Below are 5,394 nucleotides of genomic sequence, written 5' to 3'. Positions count from 1 at the left end.
TATGGTTAAGGGCTTGCAGGCCAAGCCCTACGAGGAATGACTAGGGCACCTGGACCTCTTCAGCCTCCGCAAGAGAAGGTTGAGAGGCGACCTTGTGGCTGCCTATAAATTCATCGTGGGGGCGCAGGGGGGAATTGATGAGGCTCTACTCACCAAGGCGCCCCTGGGGGTCACAAGAAATAATGGCCATAAGCTGGCAGAGAGCAGATTTAGACTAGACATTAGGAGGAACTTCTTCATAGTTAGAGTGGCCAAAACCTGGAATGAGCTCCCAAGGGAGATGGTGCTTTCCCCGACCCTGGGGGTCTTCAAGAGGAGGTTAGATGGGCATCTGGCTGGGGTCATCTGAACCCAGCATGCTTTTCTGCCTATGGAGGGGGTCGGACTCGATGGTCTATTGAGGTCCCTTCCGACCCTAACATCTATGAAACATTTGGAAGGGATGCCTGGGTCAGACAGCTTCTCCCATGGTTTGTAATCTCAGTATCCTCTGGAAATAAGTTATAAATGTAACCCAGGTACACCCAAGGGTGTACCTTATTCTCAATCGGATGGGATGGGTAGGCAGGAGGGGGTGCTGTGAAGGGCATGCCAGAATTTCAAGCAGATCCCTCTTTCTTCTATAGAATTAGCCCAAGCCCAAAGTTCTTAATGATATACAATGTATTGAGTTATAATATACATAATCATAAAACTAAATATCAGATACATATATTTACACAGTGAACATTAACCAATAACCAAGGTCAAACCCTAAATAACACTATTTAACCATCACAATAAAACAATTTCAGCAGCATCAATACCATACATCACAATACAACATTTGAATTACAAAATATAAAGCGCAAACATGAACAATCTTAATAACACCTATTCCTTAATATAGTCCCTGACCCATGGCACAAGACAGTCCTCCTTCCAATTGGGCGGGGGGCTGCTCACCCAGCCCCTTCTCTGGGTTTGCCCGCCCCAAACATCTTTCCTTGTGGGACCCAAGGGCCCAATGACTCACATTCCCTCAGGTGGCGGTGGTCAGGGCACAGCACAGGGATGGGTCTCCTCTGCTGCAGCACCTCTCCAGGCCTCCCCTGCACCGCTGGGCTCCTCCCCACCCTGTGCCCTGCACTGGGCACTGAGGGCTCAGCTCCTCTCAGCTGCTGCACCACCGCTGCTGGCTCCTGGGTGCTGGGCCTCCTGCTGCAGCACTACTATTTCTCCATGCCCTGGCTCGGCACTGAGGGCTCTTTTAGCACAGGCCAGGCCCTTCAGGCTCTGGCCGGCCGTCCTTACGCTGGGTGGCTAACCCAAGCAGCCTCTGCTGCTCCCTGGCTCCACTACCTCGTGCGCCACCCTGCGCACTGTGTGGCCTGCTGGCCCTCTGGGGTTGCAGGCTTAAGCCATCGCTTGTGGCTCCCAAAGCCTGGGCTCCATGCACCGAACCACACACTGTGATGGGCCCGAGCAGTCTCACACTGCCCCCAGGGCTGGGTCTCCATGCACCGTCCCTATGCACTGTTAACAGCCCGAGCGGTCTCGCACCGCTCCCAAGGCTGCTCTTCCAGTGGCAATTTCAGGAACCTTGGGCCTACTGCTTGCTGGGGCAGAGCTCCCCAGCTTTTCTTGGCTCTGCTCTTCTGGAGTCCCTCGCTGCACCTGCCCTCGTGCTGGGCACGCAGCTCCTTTTATACGCTCTAGGGCTCCGCCCCTGACGTCTTCCAGACCTGACAGTTTACAGTCTGCAATCAGGTCAGGGAGAGCTCTTGTCCCCCTCCCCTCAGGAAAGGGGCATGACTTTATTTCTCTTGCTGCCTCCTGATTGGTGGATGGGCTCCACCAATCAAAACAGCAGGATCTCAAGCTTGGGACTCAACCCAAGCTCTGAAAGGTGAGCCTGCTAGATAAACATCACTTAATAGAAAGAAAATGTAGAAATACCTTTTGCAAGACTTCCAAGTATAAGTTTGTCATTAATTACATCAGAAAACAAAGCCAGGCACGTGTTCAATAGCAGTGTTTCTTTTGAGTCTTGGTCCCTATTGGTTAGGCCATATTGCACAGTCACTCTGACTCTATGTTAGCAAGGCAGTGACTGAATGAGGACAGATTTCCCTCTCTGCTGGTACAATAATGCACGTATGGTCTAGAACCACAAGCAGACAAAACTCTTGTGCTAGGGGCAATCTTTTATTAGACCAACAAAATAGTAGCAAAAAAGTTCTCTCTGCAAGTTTTTGGGTCCAAACACCCATCTCCAGTGAGAAGAGAGTTCAAAGATTGTAAAAGTTCTCCCAGATAGAAAACACCCACAGAGAGACATTTATTTTGTTTTTATTTTGCTGGTCTAGTAAAAGATATCACCTCTAGCACAAGAGTTTCGTCTGCTTCTGCTTCTTAGACCAACATGGCTATAAGTTATATTCTAGAACCAACAGCAGCACACAGACTGAGGATGTCAACCAGTTGGTTTGCATTAGCCTTCTGTTAGCACATATGGTATTGCCTGCTGTTTTAGTCATACAGGGTCCCAAACACACTAAGATGGGCTGTATAACAATTAGTCACCTTAAAACAGCATACAGAACTCAGCAAGGAGACCTGGATTCATCACCATCATGTTGTGAAACTTAGTCTTCTAGGGAAGGAAAGAGAAACCTAGTATCTAACAGAAGTTACCTATGGCTTTCCTTTTAAAGGCAACATGTACTCTTACTATAGATTTATACCAATGTCACTGCGTGGGCATTGCACTACAGCAGTGGTTCTCAATCATTTAGAGTGGCAGGCTGTGGGCTTGCAACTAGTCTGTATCGTGGGACAACACTCCCCTCTGGTAGGGGGAGAGGGAAGAGAATGGGGGAGGTGGATGCCAGTGGCAGAGGGAGGGGAGGAAGAAAGGACGAGAACTTACCTCTAGCAAAAACAGCACTTGCCATAGGGGAGTGGGGAGGAAGAGAGCAGAGAGAGCTGCAGAGAGGATCAGTGACATGGTGAGGAGCAGGGAAGGGGATGTGCCACACGAGGTTGCTAGCCACCGATCAGTGCCATAGCAAGTGGGGGTGAGCAGGGTGACCGCCCCAGGTGCCGAAGCAAAAGGATGCCAACAGGTGCTGCCCGGCCAGGGTGGGATGCAAGATGGAGCTGCGAGCAGCTTGTTTGCAGGGTGTGGGGAAAGGGGAAAGGCAGCTCCCACCACTGTGTGCACTCCTGGGCAAGCATGGGGGGCACATGCCCCCCGGATCTGTGTGCGGGGAAAGGGCAGGCTGCTGCAGGCTTTGCTCAGGGTGCCAAACTTCCTTGCCACAGCACTGCCACTGCCCCATGCCCTGGCCTGGGATCAGTCACTTTACAGTCTGGATCTGGGCCATGAGCCAGAGGTTGAGCACCACTGCTGAGTGTTGCCAATTCTCATGAGCTGCCAACTCTCATGAGCTAAGTTTTGCACATTCCCAAAGCGTAGACTTTAAGAACAAAGCCAAAAACCATGAGCGTTGGCAAGACTTACGCTGATCTACATCTAGAGCAGTAAACACAAAAAGAATATAATCCCTATTGCTTAAGACCACCCTAGCTACAGACAGCAAGCCACTGATATCAATTGAATACCGGGCCTACATGTCTGGACCTATATGTCTATATACACATGCCAGAAACCATAAGGTACATCTTCCAAAAGCAAGCCTCACTCTGCATTGTTGTGAGCAAGAGCCTAAAAACTGTTATGGTAGAGAATTACAGAAGGAGTAACCACAGAACCTCTGCTTGCTTATTAAAGAGAGACGGGGAGTAGCAGGACCAGTGTTTTTGCTACAGGACTCCCAATCAGAGTGCAAGGCTGGATTTTCTTTAGTTCACTGAAGCCTGTGCAGTTCTGAGATGACCTGGAATACATCTCACATCACTAAATTGTTAGCTTCTGATCAAGACTGAAAACTGGCCTGTGAAATTCCAGCTTTGAGTGCCTGTCTTGGGCTCCTGTTGACTTCACTAGGGGCAGCACATGGGGTTCTGACAGCAAAGTTTGGCCATACAGATAAGCATGGGAGGCAAAAAATAAATAAATCATCATTTAGGAACAACTGGAAACAGAAGAGCTAGATTTTAAAAAATCCTCCATTTTGTAAATGCATTCACAAAGCCTTAAAACACTCCTGGATCTCTGTACAAAGGGAAGCCAGTGGATCTTCTACCAGATCCACCAGTGTGGATTTTCACCAAGCTTTTGGGAAGATCTGGCTGGGGAAAGATTTTTCTGCTTATACCCAGCAAGGAATGGAGCCGAACCAATATGGGGTGCAGAGAAACAGAACTTTTCCTTCATACTCTTAGTTCACAGGATCATCCTGCACTCTGCATTGTACTGCACTGAAAATTGGCTATCCCAGGACTTAAATTCCTGTTGTAATCAGCAGAATCAGCAGCATTTGCTGCTCAGGTCCCTACCTTCAGGATATTACAAGGCTTTCAGTGTGTGAAGGCTAAAAACAAGCACACACAAATTGCTTCCCTTTCCATTACGGCCCTTTGTGCTTTGGGGCTGAAGTACACAGCTGGGTCAGAGTGACTTTGAGCCTAGAGGGGTTTCTGGTCTCAGTAACAGCATTACTGGCAAAGAGCATGGAACCTGGTGGAGCAGGTCAGCTGATTCAGCAATAGAAACATAAGCTTCTCTTCCTTAAGGATTTATTCTTGCAGTTTTAGGGCAAATTGGTTGCAGGAAGAAAGAAAAAAAGAAAGCAAAAAGCTTTTTGACCTAACTAAGAAAAAAGAAAGCAATTCCCGAGCCAGCCCCAGAACAGCTGAGAAGGAAGGATGGCTTGGTTTGAATTGGGACTCAAAAGGCTAGATTCCCAAATGTCATAGACCCCCAGTCCTGGATGAATCACTTACTCTGTGTGCTCCCATTCCCATCTGTAGAAAGGAAAGGCATGATGCAATAGCAAGCTCATTAGTGATGGGGGCTTTATCCATACCCAAAACTCCAGGACAGGGACTGTTTCCTACCATGTGTTTGTACAAGAGCAAGGTTCAAATATAGCTTCTAGTGAAGTGACTCTCAACCAGAGTGCCTTGAGATGCTTGTGCGGCACCCCAAGGCACCCTTGAAAGTAAGATTCACAAGATTAACCCAGAAATTTCAAATAGGAATCCATGGTGTTAAATATGTTCTGACCTTGTGTGGACTTTCCAAGGTCTTTGCAACAGAAGAATTGCTCTATTTTTTCCCTGTAGTCATAAAGCAAGCGAAACCTAAGAGATAGCATTTTCTGAGGGCTACTTTGAGCCTTAAAAAAGGTTGACAGCTACTCCACTGAAAACAGTGTGGCTATTGGTATTTTGCTTAAATTTGCCTGTATCCCCTAGAAGGCAAAGACTCCACTGCCTCTTAACTAT

The sequence above is a fragment of the Alligator sinensis genome, unplaced genomic scaffold (genome assembly GCF_000455745.1).
Source record: "Alligator sinensis unplaced genomic scaffold, ASM45574v1 scaffold708_1, whole genome shotgun sequence".
In the NCBI taxonomy this organism is placed as follows: domain Eukaryota; kingdom Metazoa; phylum Chordata; order Crocodylia; family Alligatoridae; genus Alligator; species Alligator sinensis.
This window is presented reverse-complemented; position numbering follows the sequence as displayed.